Here is a 26,279-nt window from a genome sequence, read left to right as displayed (position 1 = left end):
ATGTGTATCTAAGAAAATAAAAGTGGTCACAGACTGTTTCAAATTGGAGTAATCCTATGCAAAGGAGTAGTTTAACACAGACATCTAAATAGCCAGAAAGAAGAATGTGCTTGTAATGTGGTTTTAGTAGAAAGCATATCACACAGTAACACTGTATTTAAGTTCTTCTCAAATCAGACACTTTGATCAAGAATAAACCTTTTTTTCATGAGGTAGGCATGAAGTGTGTAAATAAGGTTTTCTGATAAACACACCAGCAAATTAGATCAAGAACTTGCTGATAAATACAATTCTTCCAACAATATTAATGGGCTGCTTTTGCATGTTGAGAAAGCCAACGGCAAGGAGGCAATTGCAATGTGTTAAATCACAGCAAGCAGCATTTGCTAACCCACTTTGAAGAGACAGAAGAGATTTTTGGAAAAGCTATTTTCATATGCCACTTTTGAGTACAATAATTGAATGAGGACAAACAATAACCGGGAAGCACTTGAGAAACTAGAAGGTGAAAATCATGTCAGTTGAAAACTCAACTCATGACAGTAGCTGACATCTCTTCTTAAAAGTCACTCAGAAGTTCATTTCTCTTCATAATGACATAGTGAACAAAGACCATTATGCAGAAGAACGCAACAGCTACTGGCATTTTGATAAAGTAGAGTCATCAACTCATTTCATATCTTTAAAAAAATTTAGTCCATACCAGACACATCCCACAAAAACTAAAGGTATTTGTCCAGTGAAACACACAACTTGCAGAAAAATTGGCTCATTGGTATAAACTGGAACGCCACGAGTTTGCTGTTCTGAAACTGCTCACTGAACAGCCTGATGGAATATGAGCCCTTCTGGAGACTGCAGGCCCTGGTCCAGCTCCTGGCAGGGACTGTCCTTCCTCCATTAATTACGTGTGTGCATACGCAGGCCCACGCTGCAGCCCCCGGGGAAGCCTCTGATGGGCTGGGAGAGCAGATTACTCCTGGCTTACGGCTCGGATACAGCATGTTATGCAACTGAAAGGCTTTAACAAGCCTCCATTTCATTCTTTCAAAGTCAGTTTGAAGGGAAAAAAATGATCAGTCATGAAGATGAACACCAGAAAAGCGACACAAACACCCCAAAATGCAGTACAAAGTTGCAGGTTAACCCCTCAGTTTTCAATGAGAGGGGTGAAGGCACAGTCGGGAGGCTCTGCCAACAGCCCTGCCTGCCACAAAGCCTGCCGGGAAGCCAGGGCTTGCTCTTTATTTTCTGCTCAAACACCATTTCCTTCATAAGCCTGTCGACAATTTTTAAAGAAAGAAAGAAAAGCCAGACCACAGTCACCAAGCCCAATATTCTTCAAATCCACCATGGAGGTCCTTCTGCCTTCCATCGCGGGCCTTGCAGAGGCGGGGACGGGTCGGGGCTGTCCCTCCTGCCCCACTGCCCATGGGGCCAGCAGCCGCCGGGCCCTGGGGACACTCTGGGGACACTGTCACTCGCCACACACAGGGCCTGGAGCCACCAGCTTCAGGCAGGCAGCAAAGGGTGCCGGGAGCCCAAGGCAACCCTCTGGGCAAGCACAGGCCCCTGCCTTTACAGACAATGCAGCATTTTCTTCCCTACTTTCCCAGTAGGGCCGGTCTGAAGTGGCACACTATTTGCATTCAGAGTGAAAAACCTCATTTTGTCATCGGAGAAGTTCCCAGCAAGCTGTCCCCTGCCCGAGCCCGCTGGACATTAACCTCTGCCAGCCCACTGCCTGCTGGCTCTGCAGCAAGCACAGCAAGCACCAGCTACCCAACAGGGCCTGGGGTTTCAAAACCCCATCTTGTGGGGATAAAAGGGGGTTGTTCTGTTCCCCTGCCTGTGCTCATTACAGGTGTGATGCTGAGGTAACACAAAATGGAAAGTGCCTGGGTTTGTAACAGCCAACAGCAGAACTATGGTGTCGGCTGAAGCCAACTATAGAAGTGGCACTTGAAGATTTAACCAGAAAATAGAGTACATACAGTCTGTATGCTGAGGGACAGGCTGCAGTTGTACTGCTTTTTTGTCTTTTTAAAAACACTACACAAGAGTAAAATAAAGAGACAGTTTAGGATACAGCCACTTCTTCACCTTAAACTATCTTAGGAAATCAACTTAATGTCCTATTATAAACCTATAATCAGAGTATAGTATCCTATATATCCTAGAATATACCACATCCTATTATCAGTTTAAAATCATCTCTATCTGAAAGTTAAAGCTCGAGTTCACCGGAGTCACTGAGAGAAACAAGCTTCTCCCTTACTTCCGAGCCTACTCTGCTGGATCACACAGCTGAATGCTTCCATTTCACTGATGAAGGTTGTGATTCTTGATATTATACAGCACTGAAAGAGCCAAATAGATTAAATGGACATCTGCCTTTCCAGTCTGCTATAAAAGTGGTTTAATACCAAGCAGTGTTTAAACAGTAAAACTGTCTGCAATTGCTGCTTTATAATCTGCGAGTAATCAATCAATCTCAGTATTGAGCTTCCATTACTGCTTCTCTGCAAGCAGCTGGAAAAATTTTCAGGGCACATACTCCTTGTTTATACCTCAACATTAAAGAGAAATTAAACACAGCTCCAGTCTGAAGGCACAGTGATCCTGGCACACGCCAAGTCTCAGGCTTATAGTTTCAAAGCAAAGCAGAGAAGATACTGTGAAACCTCGAGTTATGGCAGCTCCTTGCCATGTTGCTTGCTCTCTGTATGCATTACTGCAATAAATACCCCTGGGTTTGCCAAAGGAAAGCAGCTTCCCATCAGAGCTATCATCCTGCTCCTCTCTGAAACCTCATCAACTCAGAAGAGAATGTAGGATGCAGCTGCTGGTCCCATGCCACCCATGGAGCTCAGCTGCTCTGGCTTAAAGCTGTCTCAAGCAACAGCATCAAACTCGACATCTTTTTCAGACTTGTTGCTTGATGTTGTAATGACTGTGGGATTACAACTGTCATGTTGGGGATTCAGAGGCTTACTTCTTTTAACAACGGAATCTGTGCTGACACGTTTTGGTTAAGGTGCAAGTGCCCCTTGATCTCAGAGCTACATGGACCTTTCCAGCAGAGCGGACGTTCATCCGAGACTGACGTCCCTGCTCAAGAAAACTAAAGGCATTTCCATTTAAGATGGGGAAGGCAGGGAAGGAGATGTGACACTTCAACCCAGCCACAGGATTTGGGTTGGAGAGAGGCCAGAGCTGAAGACAGGTAGCTCCTGGAGGCTTGAAGCACCTTGTGATAGGGTCACACCTGGATTATTGTGCTTCCCCAGCTGGATGTCTAGAGGCCCAGGCCATCCCCCTTATGCAAGAGATGGCTTCCAGAGTGGATTAATGCTAAACCTTTTCATGTTTCTTTATTCTGCCACACACAGGTTGTGGCACAGTGCTCTCTGATGTGGTATATAAAGCACATGACTAACATCCATCATCTGCTCATCCCTTCATCCCCTCCCCAAAGCCAGGATTTCACGTGGCAGATACTCTTGCTTTATCTGGAGTGGGCAGACAGTTTGTTTCACAAAAGCACAATTTACATCATTCAATTTAGACGTGGCAGACTGAAATCAGTTCACCATAACAGGGATATCAGTCATTGATTTCACGTCTCTCAGCTGACAACTAGTTTAAAGGGACCTCCTGCCCCATGCATTTATTCTTCAATTAATTATGAGTTTCCAGCAAGCACTCGGCACAGAGACTGGCCTGGACAAGAGGGACACAGCTCCTTCCAAGACCAGTACTCAGTTCTGCTGCTGACTCCAACCATCCAAGCTTGCCAGTGTCTCCTGCATGGATCTGAGTTTTCAGCTGGCTTGATGAAAAGTGCCACAGCCTAAACACAACACCAGCCTTGGATTAAACCTGAGGTATTTTTCCAATGTTATCTGCATTCTACTCCTACTCTTTGTATCCCTCTCTGCTTGGCACAGGGAGGCCAAGGATCAAAGTGAGTCCCCATAGAGTCACATGCACATTCCTTTCCCTCTCAATATCTCTATACAAATTAGAATAATCACTACAAATAGACTTCACTTGTAATTTTGAACCTTCTGGCCTAGCACTGGATTATCCAGTTCAGGGCTTTAATACAGCAGCACTCCCCAGTGAGACTACAGGAATGGGGAGACAGAAAGTCACTGAGTATTTCAGGTACCTAACTTGACTTCAATTCAAAGCAACTAAATTCAGGACTAAAAGGTCCTTTTGCAGATCAATGGAGAGAGGTCTGCTTCGCCAGAGAGCTGGTCACAGTCCTGATTTTATATATCTGAATTCAGGCTGATCAGCTGACAGCTGAACAGTCCTTCCAACACACGTTCAACAAGAGAGTCAACCTCTGACTGAAATGGCACCCGTAACGTCAGGTTCCAGTAGGTCTGACTGAGTTTTGGACTAAAACAGTAGAGAGGCACATTGCAAAGCCAGCAAATTTGCATTTTCCAAGGGAACAATTACTGTAACAACAGCACATTTACGAGACTCGGACAGAAACCTCAGTATCTCAGTGCTGCCATAAGCTGCACTGAAAAAAACCCCAAACCCCATGACTTCAGGCTGCAGACCCATACATTTGCAGCTGATGGTTCCAATAAGAGACCTCTGTTTATCTGTAATGACACAGTGTAATTCAACCAAGTAGGGTGACTTGTCCCTGGACTGGGACAGTGAGTACTCATTTCTCTGGATGCTTTATAAGGAAGGGAGAAAAAAAGCAACCACAGCATAATTCCTAACTGCAGAATTCTGTCAGCAGGAAGGAGCTCGATTTCCATGGCCATGAACAACAGCAGCTACTTCAGCTCCAAAGTATACAAGCACTCAGGCATCACTGTGATACAGCTAAATGTGGAGACCCAGCTGTACAGAAAACCAATTCTACTGGCTAATTAGCACAGTACTATGTGCCAAAAAAATTTCTTCCAGGTAAACTTTTTACCTCTTATGCTGCTTACAGTCACTTGATTACTGCTGTGAAAGTTGCATTGTTTGACATTTGGAGCACTGCAACTCTCCTCCAGTTGTTAATTCTACCCTGTGTGCAGTCCTGAAATGAATGCTAACATATATCAGACCTTTTCTCAGTGCCATCCAGTGTGTACAGAACACACACTGAACACAGTGCTTTAGAAATAAGATTTTCCACATGCTGCTTTAAGGAATGGAAACCAAAGGAGCAGCTGCATTGTGGTACAGTAAGCAAAATCCATAAGGTACACAACTATTCAGACTTGAGCTATCTCGGAAGGATGTAATGTTTTGTAAAATCTTTAGACTGTGTACTTTATCTTCTCATGCACAATGAGAATTAAGTGTAATTTATCAAGGCTTAAAATTAAACATGACTCATTGATGATGCAATGACAGAGCAACCAGTCAAATCAGTTCAGAAGTCATTTCTTTTCTATGTAAATTTAGCTTAATTCCAAAAATCAACAGAGGAAGCAAGACCAGCATTCAAATGCAAGTGAAACAACCTCTTGAAATTCTGCAGCAGTTAGCATCAGAAATCTCCCAGGTGTGAAATGAGAAACTAATGGAGTTTGCTGGTGGTGAAAAGAATCAACCCTGAACTGCATGGCAGGAAACTGCTGCTGTTAAACACGCCGATTATCATTTTAGCAACATTTTACCTACTAAATTCTTCATGGACCCTAAGTATATGTAATGCTATTCAGTCAGAGCATTGTATACCTATCAACTACAGAATAGCAGAAAAATTGACCTAAGACCAACCTGTAAAATTGAGATGTGCTTGTGTTAAAAAGTGCTTGAAATTTCTGCTAATTATACACTTATTCTACCTAAGGACAATAAGGACCTATTCCCTCAGCTTAAGACAGCACTCCAGTTCTATTCCTGTACCACCCTCTCTTCTTTCAAGCCAGGCTCTTGATAAGTGCCCACACAGTATAAAAATTCCCTAGGGATACCTGCATAAAAATGCACTTACAGACAGTGGTGTCCTGGTCAGCAAGATGAAATTACCTTACAGTAGCTTAGAAAACCTTCCAAGAGGGACATATTGTCCTAATGTAATAGGAGGCTGTGGGAACAAACAAGCTGAAAACAAAACAAGACAATTATACAAAAGCAACTTCCCAGCTAACATCTGAGAGGCAATTACAGGATACCGGCATGCTTCCTGCCTCCAAGCTGCAGCACCATCACTGTTTGTCAGTGATAGGGAAAAAGGAAAAAAGAAAAAGCACAAACAAGCATGGAGAATTTAAAACTCCTGGAGAGCCCCTGCTACCCAGAATTCCAGGCTTAAAGCAAAGGGTTCAGCTCCAAACCCAGCTACTTTTAGGCAAGCATTTAAGCTGGAGCTCAGGGTCCTAAATCCCATTTTAATCAGTGGAAATGGAGTCACTGCAGCCAGGGGTGCCCTGTTGGGCTTCCTAACCACAGGCACATAGCACTGCTTGGGATGTCTCAGGCACCGTCCCCAGTTCCTCACCAGATGGACACGTGCCTCCTGCAGGTCCCATTGCACATTCCAGGGCTGTGCAAACCTCCTCTGTGCCTGAGGTATCTTCCATGGCACAAAATTTAAGAGCATTTGTCTTCTCTTTCCCGTTCTGGAAAGGTAGGAGATGCAGGCAAGAGAAGGAGGCTGTCTCCAAAACAGGGCATAAAGGGCAAATGTCTGAAACACTTGTGGAACACTCAGCTTTGTCACCTCAGCACACTCTCCCTGTACACAGGTATTGAATATAACATGAGCGAAGCCTGGCTTGTCACTTTTCAATGACAGCAGTTCCCACACAGCAAGACAAGCTTTGGAGAGCACTCCAGGGTGTCATCCAACAGGTCTTAACTTACACCACGCCTAGAAACTCCTCAGATGACAAAGTCCAGGTCAAACCCCAGGATACATCACAACAGCAGATGTAATGTAGACTTCAATATCCCATGCAGGCAAGACTCTTTACACTCAGGAATTTTATCTGAGGTTGTTTTTTCTAGCTAAAAATGCCAAGCACAGAAAAACAGAGCTTCCAAAACTTCAAAGCTAATTTAAATAACCAGTTGCTTACGGAAGTGAGAAGAACACTAACATCTTTGTAGCACAAATCTATTACCATTTTTCTGATAACTAGGAAACCAAGAACCCCATTCTTTGGTTCCCCTTGCTGCTCTGGGAAAAACCCTGAGAACCAGCAACAGCTTCTGCACCAGTGAAGAAGTATATCTAAGCTATGCAGCACCCTCTTGCACCCTCCTATAGATCAGTAAGTCCCCCTCTTCCCATCTCCTCCAACTAATCCATGCCAGAGGCTGTGGGAGCACATGGTGCTACAGCAGCTACAGCTGCTTCTGGATGGAACAATTCTCCTCCCCTTTGCCACTGTGAAAAGCTAATGAGGGCATGGTGGCAAAGAGCAGACCACTCTTCCTACAGGCTTATGCTGTCCTAACTCCACAGTGAGAAATCAGCATTTTCACCATCCCTGGACTCTGCAAGTACACAGAAAAAAATTTTCAGCCTCATGCCTGTAGACACATGCCTGTAAAACAGGCATGAGATTCAAAAATGCCACGTTAGTTGCACCTACAGCATAAGAGTTGGAGAATATATTCTGATTTGGAGCAAGCTTTATTATAATTTCAGTGCATATAGCTAAGAGGTGATTTGCATAGATTTACATGTAGCTCTTTTGCAGTTCTCAGCCACACCAAGAACCAAGCCAGGTCTTCAAAGGACTTCAAAAAAGGACTTGCAGGTCACAGTCCTGAAGTGGATCCTGTATTAGATGGGCAGCTGAAGACAACAAAGTAAAGCACTCCTGGCTGGCTTTGTTAAAACACCTGTAGATCTGCTTCCAGAGTTTCTCAGTGTAGAGATTAGCAGCAATATCTATACAGAGATTAGTAGAATGTATTGGTGAACATCTCACTCTTTCTTCAAAGCCAGAAATACAGGTCCAGGCAGGCTTGCAAAGTCTGATGCATCATTGACGATGTCTCCCTCTTGGTTGGATTAAACCAAAATTTAAGCAGGCAGGGGGTTGATGGTAGCTTGTCCCTTCTCATCAAGGTGTTGATGGAAGCTCAAAATAAAGCTTCCAAAATAAATGCTGTTACAACATTTTTAGGTTATAGGCACACCCCAAAACCTCATAAACCAACAAGAGAGGTTTTGTTCTCTTGACTGAAGGCCAAGCATTTCCTTCCTTTTTAGGCTCCCAGAAACACTAGCAAAGTTTTTTTTTTTTCAACCATAAAACAAATTACCTACTAACACACTGCAGCATGGTATGTAGAATGTAATTTGTACGGCAGTCAAAAAAAATATGTAACTGTACTCCATATGCACTTCTATTAGAAATAACCATTTTGCTTTATTACTATAGTTCTAAGAGGGTAAAAGGACAATTTTAGATAAAAACAAAGCTCTATAAAACACACACAAGTATCCCTCACAAAATCCATCCATCACCAAGGAAGGACAAGTCCTGGATTTTAACTCCTTTATATGATTGAGATCTGTGATGAAGTTAAACATAGAAGCAATTAACTTCTGTGCAAGTAACACACAAGCTTTACTGCATATACAACCAGAAAACCTTGACAGCTTCCTACAGAACAGGAATTCCCACAGGGGCTTTTGATTTCCTCTAAATACAAGTACCTCTTGTGAGGAACAGAAAACAATACACAAACTCTTCATGACAGCTTCAGAATCAGAACACAGCCTGTGGCGAACTGCGATATTTTTTTTAAACTTTTACTGGGTTTAGAAAACTTGCATATACTTCTAAATTTCCTTGATTTTCACCTGAAGTATAGCTGTTGCAATAGCAACAGTCACAGCTAGCTAGAAGTCACTAGCAAGGTGCATACTCTATGCATATTCTGTCTTTTTAAAGCAGAAAACGGGCTCCCAGTTTAAACTTGCTCACTGAACTCTTATTTTATGATGCTAAAGTTTTTCCTGTGTGACATGAGACAGCACCTAAATGCTTCTATTCCTTTCAAATACACAGGCAGGATTTGTCTGTGTTTTGCTGATAAAGATAATATACCTTGAACCAGTAGTATTAAATTGAATGTCTCTTACTTCAGGAAGGAATTAACATTATTTGCAAAACTGATCCAACATATGTGTAAATTTAGACTTACTTATTTCAGGGTAACTTTCTCTGATAGCAAAATTCTAAAGCTGCTTCTGACAACAGAAAAAAAAGGACAATTATTTTGTTGGAACTACTGACTGAGATGTTCCTTCTATAGCATCTGAATGAAACCCACCTTGTATGGGTTGAACTCACAGCACAGATTAATATTACTGCCCTTGGAAGATGTCTTACATTATGGAAACCTGTTCCTGATCATTACTGATGAGAGAGGAAAAAGAAAAGCTTAGCCCAATTCAAGATTCAGCATATTCCTTTCAGATTATAGGCTGCTGAAGCCAAACCAAAGAGGATTTCTTTTTTCCTTCAGAAATAATTAAATCACATTAAGATAAAAAAAAATAGAGCAGAGGTAGCCAACGAACCTATCTTTTACATTGGACAGTAATTGAAAAAGATACAAAACCAAATAAGTTTAGGAAAACATTAACCTTAATTACCCTGTGAAAATCTATGGCCGTTAAACAATCATCCATATCTACTACTTACCTTATTATGTGCCTTAAGTAAAACAGAGGGCCTAGCTCAAGGAAATCCCTGCTTAAAAATTAAACATCAGTAACTGAAGCACAATAAGCCTCCATGATTTAAAGGCAATACTCTTAAGTACAGTCACGACTCCAAAGTCATACTAGAGTATCTCATTTGAGATTGTGTTTAGAATCCACACTGTTAGAGAACAGAATCTATTAACAGAGAATGCAGCAATTCTTGCCAAGCTGTTTGATAGAAACCAGGCACTGATATAACCTAATCTGTACAACTTCCCATTAGCAATACCACTTCCTAAAAGGAAGGCATTAAGGTTGAAGGGCTCTCACAGCACTACTGCAGTTCACTATAGAGAGCAAGGCTAATCTGGCACAATTACTTTCCTAAATGGTAAAATGGTCATCCCAAGATATCTTTCCATATCAGAATTATGTAACACTCCTCACCAGAGATGAACTTGTGGCATACTATAGAATTTACAAGTAATTTAGTTATTTATTTTACAGGCACTCAAATAGGACTTGTTATCCCATAAATCCTTCTACCTTAGCTCTTGGCTGTGCTGAAGGCAACACTGCTGTCACTCCTGGTTTAAATAAAGAGACCTCAGTGCTCACTCAGTGCTGTGGCAAGAAATACTCTGGCACAGGGCAGATCCGTATTTTTATCTCTCTGCAATCTCATTGAAGACTACAGCTTTCTTTTATACAGCTGAAGTATCAAATTTTAGCAAGCTGGCCTTAACACTGAGCTCTTAGTACTCACTTCTCCTGAAACTCAGATTATAAGGAAAAAATGCTCCTGCCTTATTAGCCTTTTATTATGAAACAGCTATTCATAGATTCCTGAAATACCTGCAATTCTTTTCATTCACTATGAAGAAACTCTTATATAGCCTAATGAATTGCAGAAACATTATATACTAACAAAAGCAAGACGCTTCAAAAAACAGGAGGAATGTTCATTCAGTATCTCACAACACTGAAGAAAATGACACAGAAAGTTAAAGATGTAAAAAATACACTTTTATAAAAACTTCCCACAAAATATACAAAAAAGATATACAAACAAAAATAACTATAATGCATACACTTTCAAAAATTGGGCAGTTCAAGGTGAGTTGTAGGAAAAGAGTGAAAAATACAGGTCTGTGGTAAAATACTGTTGTTTCTGCATAAACGTGTCATAAACTGTAATTTATACTTTCTTTTTCAAGTTCTTTAAAAGGCTGGCAACGCAGGGTGAGGTGACATGCTAGCAGAAACCCCACACTCCATGTTATACTGTGCTTGCAAACTCACACACCACCTTTTTAGGTGCCCCCCCTTGGCATATTTGGGTGGAAAGACAGGTCCAAAACTGAAGCTTTACTTGGAAAAGGGAAGGGAGAAAAACTTCCTCTGCATATTTTGCTTTTATCAACATTACACAAGCAGGTGTCATACACCTAGAGGGATGAACACAGGTAATTTTGACTGCTGGCATTAGCCAAGTCACTGCACCAGTACAATGTGGGAATGTGCTTGTCCAAGAGCTACACATGAAGCACAAGATGTTGGAATTTCTGTCAAATGAAAGAGATTCCAATAAGAAAAAACATTTTGCCATGCAGCCCACACCAGTTTCTTCTACTCTCCGAGACACCACCCTCTCCTTGCTGCTGGTGAGGCAGCCTCAGGAGGAGACCAGCTCTTTATCACCAGATAAAGAGGCACAGGAGAAGCTGACACCACAGGGAGCATCTTCCCTGGCCACACCAGGTTTTGCTGTGCAATATGTGAACACCAAGCTGCAGGCTGCTGTGTGCCAGAGGGCTGGAGCACCTCTCCTGTGAAGACAGGCTGAGACAGCTGGGTTTGCTCAGCCTGGAGAAGAGAAACTTCCAGGGAGATCTTATAGCAGCCTTCCAGTACCTGAAGGGAGCCTACAAGAAAGCTGGGGAGGGACTTTTTAGAAAGGTGTGTAGTGATAGGACAAGGGGCAATGGCTTTCAACTAGAAGAGAGGAGATTTAGGTTAGACACTAGAAGTTCTTTACTGTGAGGGTGGTGAGACACTGGAACAGGTTGCCCAGGTAGGTTCTGGATGCCCCCTCCCTTGAAGTTAAAGGACACTTTGAGCGACTCTGATGTAGTCAGAGGTGTCCCTGCCCATGCAGAGGAATGGAACTAAATTAATTTTCAGGTCCTTTCCAACCCAAACCATTCTACAATTCTGTGACACTAGGGCAGGTGTTACTTCAAATTTTACAGTAGCAAAAGCCACTTACTAGCAAAAATGAATGACATAAAGGCTGAGCAACTGCAGAAACAAAGCATGATGAATAAAACTGTGAGTGCAGAGAGGCGACCAACTCAGTGCTAGACCAAAGCCCACACCTGCAAATTTCCAAGTGCTGCAGTTCCAGTCCTTAGAAATACTCCCTGCTTGTGCCATGCAGATTACCCTCAAACAGGAGCAAGGCAGTGGCAAACCAAGGAGGCAGGCCTGGGATTCAGCTCCACAGACAGGCAATATGCCAGGGGGCAGAGGGAGGATTTTGGAGGAGAGAAGAGCAGGCAACTGCCAGTTACCAAGAAAAAAAAAAAAAAGAAAAGAAAAGAAAAAAAAAAAAAAAAAAAAAAAAAAAAAAAAAAAAAAAAAAAAAGAAGAAGAAAGAAGAAAAAAAAAAAAAAAGAAAGAGTGCATCACAAATCAGTATGCAAGGAGACCTTGGAATGGAAAGTATTACTGAGCTGAAAACAGGGATATTATACATGTTTTGTGCTTCACTCACACTCGGGAATGTCAGGTAACAGAATTACACAGGCAATGACAACCACTGCCCTCCTTCATGAGGCACAGAAGAAACACCCTTTCTTCTACTTAGCATGGTCAAAACTTGTCCAGACTCACAGACTTCTGCCATTTCAATTCCCTCTCTAAACATCTGACTAAAATAAGTGAGCCACTTGCACTGTACTCTTTTCTGCAGTTACTCATCTTTTCCACTGAGATGATTCTGTGCTTGTCTGCAGTCATCTGCATCCCCCTCCCCATCCGAATTCCTAACTTTAATTGCCCAACACAGCACATAAACTGCCTTTGGTATACATAACTTGATTTTTTTTATTCTGATGATTTTTAAAAAAGAAGTAACTGCTCCTAGCACAAACTTGCAAGGCAGACAGCTGCCTCTTCTCTGTTTCTCAGCTCCTGCTGCTCAGCCTGAGCTACCCAGGCTGCTCCTCCCAAGGCAACACTGGGTGGGGTTTGTGTCTTTCACAGTCTTTTCAAGGAGATAAGGTACTGAATAAAGCAACCTGTGCAGTGTTAGTCTAAGTGTTCATGCCATTCAGTGTTTATACTAAATTTTGTACCATCCATTCCTCCCTGCAGAGCACTAAAATTGATGACACCATTTTGTAAGTTCATAAATAAATAGATGTCCAAAAGAAAAGACTTCGCTCTGGCCTGTCCTGGCTCAACCCAAAACAGTGAAACCACTTTGTGGGGCATCTTAATGGAGCTAACAAACCCTCCAAGGAACACACTGGACAGATTTTGGCCCAGGGCCCCGTTAGCACTTTTGGATTAGGGCTTGCCTGCAACCTGTGACTCTGAGCTTGGACCACCACCAAATGATCCCACATACCCACATATGCCTTACTATATACACAAAAGGAATCTTACCAGGGATCCCATTTTAGTTTGCTCTTAATTTGGTTTGCTTAATTTGAGCATGTGTTTAAGTCAAGGATTGCAATGGATTTGCCTTTTTTTTCATGCTATAAAGGACTGCTCTGAAAAATGCAAGTTCTCTTCATTTTCTGTTTTATTTACTTATTTACAATTCTTCAATACTTCAGGACACCATAAAAGTATGTGCTTGTACTTTAAACCCCTATGATATTTTTATTTGGCACTGTTAACAATTAAGAGGTCTAAGACAATGAGGCAGATACTGGGATCCAGCTAACTTAAGCACCATCAGCCTTCCCAGACAGTATCTACTGTACATACCTAACACACGGGGACCAGCTGGAGCCCAGCTTATAGCTGGCACTACAAAAAATGTATCACGGTCACACAAAGTTTTATTTAAGGGCTGTCAATCACCAGAAGCTGAAGAGAGCCAAGTGAGGTTATGGATCAATCACTATTTAGTGTTATGCAAAAACATTTTCCTGCATGTAGTCATAAGTAGAGAAAGGGGTAGTCCTAAATCCCAGCACAATGAAGATCATCCAGCAGAGCAAAGCACCCACACTAACTGATGTTGACACCTGCAACAAGGAATTGCTGCCAGCTTGACCTCTTTCCTTTGATGACTGAAATCCTCAAGGCTCCTAATTTAGCTTGGCTTCAGCTGCTGAGCCCATGTGTCCAACCCACAGTCCCTGGCCCATGGGCAGACCCCAGGCTGTGCTTGTTCTGCACGGGCATCACACACCAATGGAAGGGCAGCCCAGACCCTCAGCTACAGGATGAGGAAAGGCTCACTGGGGCAACTGGGAAGGGACATGGCAGCACGGGGCTCCCAGATGTGTGCCCAACCCACCTGATCTTCAGCAAGAACAGAGCTGTCAGCAGAGCAGAGGAGCCTCAGAGCTCCACCAGCCCTCCTCCCACTTTCCAGAGGTACTACAAGGGACCTGGGGCACCAGCCCCACAGCAAGCTGGCAGGGGGGCTCAGGCAGGAGGGCTGCCCACCCCACTGCTGGCACCAGGGACATACTTGGGAAATTAAGACAACCACATCTCTGACTGCCATTCTCCCACTGGTTCAAGCATCCACTTAATCTGAGGATTGATTTCCTCAAGCCGTAACCTGAAACAGTCAAAGCTTTCACACATCCGTCAGTCACTGATGGATACCTAGCATGACTGAAGGGCTTTCCTAAATCAATGAAGTTCTGCCAAATCTACATCCTATATGCATACAGAGATAAACAAAAATGGCTTAGAAGAGAGGTGAAGAGAGCAAGAATCACTTTGGTGAAGGCCATTAGAAAAAACTCTTTTGAAAAGCCTCATAATGAAAAGTTCTGTGTGCTTGTCCTCTGCACCTGTACAGCACAGACTTCAAAGCATTTCCTTTCTTTGCTGAGAAGCCACCTATACTTCCACCTTTCTCTGATATACTGTATTTATTTTCATTGCTTAATGTTTATTCCTCTAAAATTAAAAATAGCAAAAAATAGCATAGAAATACACCTGTATGTATCTATTAACAAAACAAGTAACAGGTCAGCCTCACTCTGTAAGGAAAACAAATTTCTCCTTTCCACCCAGTATTAATGTATCCTTCGGTGTCTCAAAGAACTACAGCTTTTTTTTTTTTTTTTTTTTTTTTTTTTTGGTAGGCTGGACTAAGATCTCCAAATACTATAACAAACTTCACACAAGTTGATGGCCTTTGCTCAGATACAATCAAGAGTAAAAGCAAGAATATCCCATATTTATTAATGGAAATGAAATGCTCTAGAAGTTCGCTATTAACATTAACTACTTTATGCTGAATAAAATGCTCTAGAAAAAGTTTGCTATTAACATTAGCTACTTTATGCTGCACTTCTTAAATATCCAACAGTGAACATATCCTCATCCCAACTCTTCATTTTTGGTAGAAGCAACAAGGATGCAATGGAGAGGAAGAAACAAGTACTGGTTGGTTGGAAAGAGAAAAAGAAGAAAAATACATCACACAGCATCTCTACAATTTACAAAACTGCTTCTTCCTACACAATTTGAGAACAAAACCATTTCCTGTAAAGCTGGAAGCCTTCTATCTTCATGCAAAGGATACCTTCAAAAAGTTGGGATATAATTTCTACAACTCTTTACTTTGCATTCAACCGAGACAACATCAGGTGAAGCTTCCCCATTACTGAGGTGGCTGCAAGGTCATCCCCTACTTTGCCAAAAGCAGAGGGGTCCCTAAGTGCCCCCGGGGAGACTGCCAAGCTGCCCACATAGTTAGGGGAAGCCTTTCCCACCTAACCCACCGGGAAGAGGCTGAGCCGGGAGCGGGCAGAGGAGCGCAGACACTGCAGCCCCGGAGCGCGCCCCGCGGAGCCATCGGCACCCGCGGAGTTGCTCTGCGCAGCCTGTGAGCTGCGGGATGGCTTTAACATTCGGGACAGCACCCAAATAGCTTCTATTTTCGCAGTGCCGAGACGGCCATCTGCAGCTGTAGGACTCAGCTCTGTTTTCTTCGGAGCAAGGGACTCAAAATAAGTTTGCTGCCTGAGGGTGGAAAAACGGCTCATGCTATAAAACAAGAACCTTTTCACTTTGTTACCGGAGTTTCTAATTTAATGTAACTGGGGTAATGACTAGCCAATTTTAAGCCTGTGGTTTGGTTTAAACATTTAACTCTGGTGAGTATATAAGGCTTTATTCAAAGGGTAAATTCAGCTGTATAGCAACAGTTTACAAAACAAGTGTAATGCAGAGGAGAACTGCATTGTAATTACACCCTTGAAAGTTCCTTTTAATCCTCAAACTTTCATATGCTGTGGTCTCTTAAAAAAAGAAATAAAGCCTTACACAGAACACACTGACTAAAAGGGAAATTCATACAGTATCTAGTGTTTCTTATACAAAATTGCTAAGCAGCATTGACTTTTTAAAATGGTAAAAGCACATAACTAAATCCAGCTCCATAATCCCAGTGGATCATGCTGATGCATGGAAATCTCTGACCTGCTAGGCAACAGAAACTTTACATTTGAGCAAGTAAAGTCCATAACTTGTTTTGATTCCCCAAGGCAGTTCTGCTGCAAACCACCACTTAATGCATCAGCAAAATACCACTTACCAAACATTTATTTATAAAAGACCCAGCAGTGTATCCCAAGCTGTTGTTTGAGGCAAGCCTGCTGGGCCCTCACTGTTCATGGTAAAATCAGACTTTGGATCTTTGGATCTTTTCTTTTGGTGGGTTTTTACTTAATCTGTTTTGGTTTTTTTTTTTTTTTTTCAAATGAACCAGTACAATCCTGGCCAATTCTTTTTACTTCCCCTTTGTCCTGCCTTTTCCCCCCTTGTAGTTTTGCCATACATAGTTTTGCCATGATCATCAAAGAGCCATAATGCACACAGATGAATTATTCCTTTCCTCTTCTGTAGAAAATCTTCCATTTGCATGGCCAATGGTGCCTTGGAAAATGGCAGCTGTAGTGCTCCCTGCCTTGTCATCCCTCAACATCCCCCAGACATTGAAGATGAGCCAGCAAATAGCCCAATGCTTTATTTTATTACTATTTTCCTCTCACAGACTGCCTGGTCCTAAAAACATACCTGTCAATTCTGAATGCTTAAGCTTCAGAGATAAGGATATTGACATTTAAACGCTGCCTTTAAAAAAGAAAAACGTGTTCAGAAACTCAGCCGTGTGACATGCGTAATATCCACCTAAATTCCCAAGGAGAAATCACAGCATTGCTTGAGTAGATGATCCATTTCAATCCTCCCTGTGAAGCAAACCAATTCACGGCTCTAAGCGGATTTGTCCTGGAGAACTGTCCCCTTTCTGACTGCTGGGAAGTGCAAGATACCCACATCTCAATCTAGACTCGGTGACAAGCACTGAAAAGGGAAATTCCAACTGCGGGCAAAAAAAGCAGCAGGTGGGAAAGATCTTGCTTAATGTGAAACTGCAGAGAGGGCAGGAGAGAGATGCCTTCCCTGCCAAAGCTGCCTCCTGGAGAACCTAAGTGATCAGCCATGAATTACTGATATTTAGCAGCTAATAAATATTTATTAGGTAAAAGCTAAATAAGTTTTAATAGCTCATATAAAATATAAGCTAATTTTCATCATATAAGTAAGAATGTTATAACCATATGCACTACAATACATAACCTTTAACTTGATAATTCATTTGCTGGAAGCTCTAAAGCATACATATTTCCAAAGATAAAACAATAAACACAGGTACTTCACTCACAAACAAAACACATCAGTTACTGATTTGCTGGCATTACAACAGGAGATAGAGATTTCTTACATTATGCTGAATTATTAACATAACAACCATATTTTCTACCTAAATAGTCTGCTCCAACCTGTCACTCTGTCCCACTTCTCCTCTGCTTTCACAAGAGAAGTCACAGTAACAGTAGCAGAACCTCCACTTCCCCAGATCTTTTTTTTTTTTTTTTGAGTCTCACTAATAAATTCACTTTGCCTTCACTCACACTACTTGTCACGCTTCCCTGATGAAGCACCAGTTTGGAGAAGATGAGCAGCTCAGGGACTGGTGAGACAATGCTGCAAGTCCTTCACCTCCTGCTACCTCACTCAACTGGGAGCAATTGCACCAGGTACCCACTTGCTACCCAACAGTGTTTTGCTTGGCCCTTGGGCAGAGTACAGTGAGGAACTGACTGTAGTCACATCTTCCATGTAATTAAGAAAAAAACCCAAACAAAAAAGTAAAACCCTCACAAAAGTAGAAGGGATCCAAAGTTATATCAAGTGGGTTTTCTTGAGGCTTTTTCCCTCCTTCACAAGGAAAGCTGCCTGTCTACTATTGCTGCAACCATTTCCAAAACATGTATATTTCCTGGAATGGCACTGGTTGGTTGGGAGCAGCCACAGGAAGATTTTCAGCATGTAAAGTGAATGGTGGCTCTTCTCTCCTTTTGCCTGTGTCTCTATGCTGTGCCCTCCCTACCCACAAGAGATCAGCAGCAGCAGCTCAGCATTACTTAATCTCCTCTACCAGATTTTCAGCAGAGGAAATTTTGACATTTTTCATTAGTTGAGGACAGATCTTTCCACATCAGAAACAAAAATGCACAAATAAACTCTGCTAGTAAGTTTCAGCTAAGAGGTAAAGAACAAACAGAAGCTGGTACTACTCTGCTAGCTCTTCCTCCACAAAAAGTATCAAGACACCATGACTTGAGTTCTGGGCTAAGTCACCCCTAACTTCTGTTACTATAGTCAAAATATACAGTATTACTGTGCAGACCTTTATCACAGAATTAAAAAGTACTTTGAAATCCATGAAATATGAAAAAAAAAAACCCAAAACCAAAAGTACTTGCATTTGACACCTGTGGTCTTTCCAAGACTGACTGGAATTACAAACACACTAAGAAGGGTATGAGAGGACAGTTCCACAGATGTTTTCAAAATTAGGCTCCTTACCAAAATACGTATTTACTTGTTTGATCATGACACTGCCAAAAGAGACACACTGTCCTTTTGGAAAATGTCATCCATTTCACAACTTTCCCCAAAACCCACTTTCTTACGCTTTTGTGAACAACTTAGCACACAAATACAAGCATCAAAAATACAAATACAAGGAAACAAAACGTGTCACAAACAGTGAGAGTTTTTTCATAATGAGCTGCTTCTCCTAGCATCAGAAAAAACATCCTGCTCTGCTTGGCATGCCAGCATATTATTTTAAATAACTATGAAGGCTGAAAGTTCCCCTTCATCTCCAAACCCCAAGAGAAAACGAAGGAGTTATTTCCAGATCATGTACTCAATGGCCATCCAGGGAAGCCTATTCATTTTGGTTACAAGTCCTGCACCACACCTAATGAACACATTGCCTTCTTCTGATGCCTCTTACGCTGCCAGCAGGAGAGAATTAAAAATAATTATGGAAAAATAAAACAAAATAGCCCTAAAATTATTATTGGAACACTTCTCCCTTTAGTTTCCTTGGTGTTTATTCCTTCTCCTTTGGAAGAAGCTTCCACCACATGCAAAAGGTCAGCCTTTACTTGCATGGCAGGATTAAAAAGCCCTCAAGAATTTTGAAGAGGAACCATAGAGGGATCTCTGCCACACAAGTGGGAATTTGGCACACCCCAGCCATCCTCTCGCAAGGCTTCAGGTTAACCAGTCCCACTGGGGAAGTACTGGATGCAACCATGGCTCTTGTGGCCTACACCACTACTACCATTCTCCTAATGGGAAATTTATTACTGGGGCACCTACTGCTCCAGACCTTCTAAGAATAAAAAACATGGGGTACAAAAGCTGTGTCAGATATTTATGATTCCTCACTAGTGAGCAGTTTCTCTGCTTCAAAATGCATATTTTCTAACATGGTCTCCACACAGCACAGGCTTCACCCCATCTAGGTGAGACTAAGAAAAGTTAAAAGGCTAAACTAGGTGCTTTGAAATAACTAAGCAGGTTCAAGCCAGGAAATGAAGAGTTCATGCTCTACCAATACCTTAACTCTCAACCTGTTTCTCTGCCCTGATGGGAGTATCAGGGCTGCTCAGAGCATACTCTCAACTCTGGAAACTTTTCACATCATTGACCACAAATTAAGTGATGCAGACATGCTTTTCCATAAACTGGAGAATGTTCCTGTAGCCAGGGAAAGCAGAGGTTTCCAGTCACACTGGCAGCCTGGTGGAAAGGGAGGGCTGTGTGGAGGGAGCTGGTGGTGGGGAAGGAGCCTCCTGCAAACCCTGCAGCTGGAGCCTCCCACCTTCCCTCCTGCTGCAGCTCCACCTGCCCCAGGCTTTTGCAGCCACCTCTGAATATGCACTCCATGAAATTCCTGGGGCATTTTATCAGACCTGTGTGAGTCAAGTTTAATCAAGATGATTTTCTCCGAGTCCTTTCACTCCTTGTTTTCACTTTTCCTAACCAGAAAGGGGGATGAGGCAGCTGACACACAGCTATTGAAGGTACACTTTCTGGAGAGTGAGGCTCAGCAATTAGATTACACTTGCCTTTCCCCCCCCCACAATTTTAAACTCTCTCATCCCTGCTGTTTTTACAGATTCAGGCTTCCAGGATTGACCTCGCTTTTCCTCATGCTGTGTTTTGCAGCAAGCCCTTCCTTAGGTGCCTGGAAAAAGGACTCTCCTCTCTGCCTTGAATCAAAACCTGCCCTACAGCCCCTCTGCCTGCTCTGGGAGCACATCCCTGGCAATACAAAAACAAAGCCCGAGTCCAGATTTCTCTGAAAAGAAGCCTACTAAGAAAAGGCTTTGTACCAGAGAACAACTCCTAAAACTTGAGCCACAGCCCCACAATAAAGCCCAGGACTAGTCATCACCTGTGGTCTTCATTTATCTTCTTCTTTCACATAAACCTCTTCCCCACACGTGCTTGCCCTTCATCACTGGAAACACACTGCACCCAAAACCCAGCAAGGTATTTTTGTGTTGTTTTTTCTCTGTGGCTGACACACCCATAGGAGTTTTTATTTAAAATAAAATAAACCCAACTGCTATTATTAGAAAAGAGGTATAAACAGAGCTCAGAGAGGACTTCATAGCCTGCTCTTCAAACACGCTTCTCCCAAGCAGGGAGCATCAGGGCTATTAAAAGTAGCACCTCCCATTTTTTCACTCCCAAGCATCTCAAATTGTGTCAGCTTAAGTAGCCAAAGAAAGACATGGTTACCTAAGGGCAAGTGTAAATACCTCAGAAGGGGTGGGAGGAAGAAAGGGCTGCATTAACAGGTTCCTCACCAGGGAGGGTGTGGAGAAGTGAGCATCCAGACTGCAGCAGCAGCAGCTGCTTGAGCCACAGATAATCCCCCCAGGGCCTCTCTTCCCCTGTGCCACACTCAGCACCTACAGCCGGTGCACAAGGACCCCAGGGAGAAACTGCTCCTTCCCTGCCCCTTGAAACATTCATTGCTGCAAGCACATGCCCATGATCATGGGGTAGAAATAACTCAAAATTTTTCCCCTCTGGTATCCATGGAAAGAGATTAGCACTCCAATACTTCATTAGACAACAGTGCAAAGTATTCCACCAACTTGTGGAAAAAGTAAAAAGCACTGAGGTTATATGTATTTGGTAAGGCTCTGCTGAAGGGATTGGGATATTTTGTTTCAGTATAACATAGGGAAAGCAGCTGTCACCTTGATTACAGTGTCCTCTGGAACCTGATACTTCTCCAACTAATCCTAACCTCAGCCAGCCCCCCACCCCTCTCTTCTTGAGCGAGCATAGTTACTGACCACATAAAAAAGTCAAATGGTGATTTGCACAAAAGTAAGTTTTAAAGTGATGCTGTAGGTCAGAAGAAGCATTCATTGTATCAGCACCTTGCACCCAGCATTCCCATCCTTACTCAGTCTGAGAAGACACAGGGTCCCAAGAATACCTGAAGAGCAGAAATACCAAGCTGCAAAGTTCGTCTCCATACACTCACTTTCCAAAAACCAAAGAGAAAGAGGGATGTAGTGCTCAAATCATCCACATCTGCTTAAACACTTGGCCTGTGTGCTCCAGTGCTGTCAAACACACACAGCTGATGAGCCAAAGATGGAGCTAGGATCCCTGACACGGGAACTTTTTTCCACCCCAGACCTGTCACCTCCAGGTGAATTATGATCTGTCCAAGATGTGCCAGAAGTCCAGCATCCCCTCCCCATCACAAGTTCTGCCAGTACTTCAGTCATTCCCAACTCCCCTCCCCAGTTCCCCCTCTTTTCACTGCTGTGAGCTGAGCAAGCCAGATTCCTGAGCGTGGGCAAATGACCAGAGCAGGCCTAGTTTACATCCACCTTTTCTTCTGCTCTTGGATCTCATATTCACAAGAGACTGAAGAGTGGTGCCAATGCTAGCAGTTACCTGGCTCGCCTGACAGCACAAAAGCAGCAGGAAAGGCAAAAAAACCCAACAAAACAAATCCAACAGCCCAATGAGGTGGAGAGAGATGCAGAGAAAAAGAGCAAATAAAGAACTTAAGATACAAATTACAATTAAGTGCACTACAGTTACCATGTACTGTGTAGTGTTGCTCAGAAATACCATTAATGCAAGTAAAAAAATCCACACTGTGAAAAAATGAGACATTTCTGGTAGGCAACTGGTACCACTGCAGTGATAATGGCAAGAGAAAAACACACAAGTGAACAGGTTTGAGAGAATTTAAAAGCCCTAGGTCCAGGTTGCTTTCTTTGTTTTTCACCTTCTGATTAAAACAGCCTACACATACAACAGACAATAGCACAGAGTGCTACCCATCACTGCAGTACACCCTATTGTACCATTGCTGAATATTTTACCCATTTTCTTTTAAAGACAAAAGCTCATTAAGACATAATATCATTAAAGCTGCTTTGATTTATCCACAGGAAAGCACTTATGCTGTATGCTTTAACTGATAAATTTATATAGCTCCATGGACAATGTTTTATAATTTAATTATGCATGCCATTGGAAAAATAGGAAACTTTTCTTAATAAGCTGCTTCACATTTTTGAGATGCTCATTGGAACAGGAATTCAGTATAATACAAAGTCTTTACTTGTATGCTCAGAGCCAGCACTGCACTTCAGGCTTTGCAATTAATCACAAAAAAAGACACAGCAAATTAAAACAGAAGTCTTAAGGAAAGCTAACTGACAACTGCAAAGTGCAGGACAAGGGCCATCCTCTGTGTAATTGAAGGTCATTTCTGTTAAGCTGTATGCTATATTTACCTCCTGCCTTGTAATGGCTGCTTTTATTCAAATGCTCTGCGGTAAAATACACGCACGTGTAGGGGATGAAGGCTTTATCACTGAACCTTCTGCAAGACATTAGAGGAATGAGGAAGGCTCACACACTTCTGCAGCAAAATTAGGTCAGGATGCCTTTGAACAGCTCCATCTGAAGGCTGTGCCAGACTTCAGATCAAATACTTTTTAGTGCATTAGACCCAACAGCTTAAGAGAGATGAACTTCTATACTGCTGATAATTATTACTAGTACTCTGCATTGCTGCCTCCCTCTCCACCTGTGAATAATTATAAATAGCCTACATTTTCCAGTCCCTGACATATGCCACTTGGTTAACAGCAATTCCAAAAAACATCTTTTGTAACCATGGGCCACACATTTCAAATATGAAAACCACATAACTCGGCACAGATTGAGAAATTATTACTTGCCTTGCACATACTCTTTACTGGGCACTCCCTGAATATACACACATGCCTAACTGGCATTGGCATCATGATAATTAATCGTGTGAAGGTGGAAAGTATGAAGCTGGTGATTCAAATGCAAACCTGTCTCTTCCCTCTGGTGCATTTGTCCAGCCCTGAATCGTGCAGCCAGGGAGCATTACTGCCACCAACCCCACCACCTCTTACCCTCCTGTAGCCTGGCCAGCCCTGGGGCTGATGCTCTCCTCCACACCTGCTCTGAATAGGCTTCAGGGCTATCCCCAGGTACAGCACATTCCAGCAGCCAAGCTGGGAGGGAAAAGAGCAAAGAACTGTTCCCATATATATAAAGCAGTTAAGGAATGACCAAAGAATGATCAACAGAGCCTACCAGCCCCTCCATGCAGCCATCTTTGTGTAAAACTTCACTAATAAATTACTCTGTAAATCAACTACAACAAGGCCCAAACCCCAAAACTGAATGCTTCAGGGAGTAAGAAGGAGTTATATAGCTCAAACAGTAACTATTGGGTCAAATACACCTTCTGCTTCACAGCAGAGCAGGACTGGCAGTAAGAAGTCAAAGCATTTAGACTACAAGTCTTTAAAAATTCACCTTTTTTTATTTGATTGGGGTTTTTGTGCTCTTAAAATTCACAGCTTAGTCCACTCTTGCAAGCCTGGCTGTTGGGAAGGTTGTTAGGATACAGAGAAACATCTACCTCCAGTTTCCTACAGCTTCTTGTTTTGTGCACGTATTAGGTGACACCACTAATTGTACAGCTGCTACAGCTCGCTGCCAGAGACTGCTCTGAAGAGGCTTTCCAATTAAGTTAGCTGAATTAAATAACAAGAGAGAGAGATTAGCTTTTTCTGTGTATCTCTAGGAAGCCACAGAGAAATTCCAAAAAATACTCTTGCTAATCCTCCCTCAGGACCCCTTCATCTCTGATCACCGTACAGAAATGCCATGTGAGCTACTCTGCTACATGGGAACTGTGCCAGCTCTGACTGTCTGAACAGCCACAATCTTCATGACAAGGGATCCTACCTACTTTTTTTGAAACTGACAGTATCTGCCAGAAAAAGTTTTCTCCTCAGTCTTCCTCAGGATGCTCAAGTCAAACACCTTTACATATTTAAAACACTGGAGATAAGATCTTCATATGTTATGTGCAGCAAGAAATAACATGGTGAAGAAGCATTACAGACTCCTACCTGCATATTACAGAAGCACCACATTTTTTCCCAAACCCAAAGCTGTCTAATTCTTCCAGTGCACTTACAAAAGGTCAGAAAAAAATAAATTAAAAATAAAAAAATTATAGGCACAGAACCTCAGCAGCATTACTAAACACTTACAAGCCCAGAAGACTTCTCTAATCACAGACAAGATTTGTGGTTCTCAGAAAAACTATCAGGAAGCCTTTATTATTGTTAAGTTTATGTAGCTTTTAGTACACAACAATTTATGCCACCAGGCGGAAGACCAATTACAGGTGTCCAACAAAAGAGACCTACATCAAGATAATGAGTCACCAGGTCTTGGTTAAGTGGCAGAAATATAGTGAAGAAAGCAGCACTAGTGAAAGCACAAAACCCCAAACCAGCCAAGGGTAGAAAAAGCTTTTCAGGATTTGAATCACAGTAAGAACAGGAACAAAAGGAAGAAAGGTCATTTCCCCTTTCTATTGCCCTACAGTTACAAAAGAGACAAGAAGTGGCATTTTCAGCACAGCAGTTCTATTAAGAGTACTGTCTCAAACTATTTTAGACCAAATGCTCCTGTGTTATTAGGAGCTCAGAAGCTGCCTCCATCTGATGACCCCCAGCACAGTGGCACAGGCACCCTTCTGCCTTTCCACCCCAGCAGAAAGGCTGTTTTCTACTGAGCCTAAGCCTCAGCAAAGGCACAAAGATCCTCCCTGGCAGAACATAGCCCAGCTCTTCAACTGGTTATGGCTGCTTGGGTTAAATGCCACCAGAGAGTGAAAGCATTTCTTCTATGCAACACGACTATTGTACCTGCACACTTTCAGGAGACAATTCTGTTTTTAACAGGTGGCCATGGTACGTACTTTCCTCACCCCTCACACCCCACATAGCCTGAATATTCAGCTGCAATGAGATTTCCAATCATTATTCAGTATATTGAAAATATGGCTGTTAAATGGCATCAGCATATCCTCCTGAGGTCAGTTTTCAGAGCTGCCACTTCTTCAATTCCCTCACCACATCCTTGAGCTCCACACCCCAATGGATGTTCTAGGCTGCTCTGCAGGGAGGACCACAGCTCCTACAAGGAGATCAGAAACTATCTCATGGTTTACCACAGGGCTTCCTCATCCACCTCCTGCTCACTGACAAACCCTCTGGAAACTTCTAGAGACCTCTCACACGTTTTCATGCAGCACACAGACATTTCCAGCAAAACATTTTGGCCAAAAGGGATGAAAAGACAAATTCAACTGGCCCAAGCTGCAACATGGACAGATCATTTCAGCTGAACCAAAAGTATTTCCAAGGCCACGACAGCTCTGCTCTGACCTCCCAGCCCATACAGGCTGGCTACAGATCTATACTAACCATTATTCCCAGTTTTTCTCTTTAGAACAGTATTTTTCTAATTCAATCACAGTTTGCAAGTGCTTGTCCCCTTACTAGAGCTTTGAGGTCAGAGAAAAAGCTGTGCTGAAGAATAATTATCAGTCTTCCACTGCAAAAAGTAAGTCTAAGAAGCGAACAAGATTCAGCTCTTAAAGCCAAAA

At 42.5% G+C, this 26,279-nt stretch overlaps 1 protein-coding gene and 1 long non-coding RNA gene across 2 annotated transcripts in view; one reads left to right on the top strand and one right to left on the bottom strand.

Moving 5' to 3' along the window:
* The window catches only part of LOC139793411 (uncharacterized), a 410,787-nt gene extending 398,458 nt beyond the window's left edge, over positions 1-12,329 (top strand). Inside the window, exon 2 of the long non-coding RNA XR_011724599.1 lies at positions 12,242-12,329. This is a non-coding gene — a long non-coding RNA (uncharacterized lncRNA). The remainder of the gene's footprint in view (positions 1-12,241) is intronic.
* The window catches only part of SDC2 (syndecan 2), a 59,081-nt gene that overhangs the window by 25,286 nt on the left and 7,516 nt on the right, over positions 1-26,279 (bottom strand). The window lies entirely within an intron of this gene.

Source organism: Heliangelus exortis, chromosome 2 (assembly GCF_036169615.1).
Source record: "Heliangelus exortis chromosome 2, bHelExo1.hap1, whole genome shotgun sequence".
Taxonomy (NCBI): Eukaryota; Metazoa; Chordata; class Aves; order Apodiformes; family Trochilidae; genus Heliangelus; species Heliangelus exortis.
This window is presented reverse-complemented; position numbering and strand designations above follow the sequence as displayed.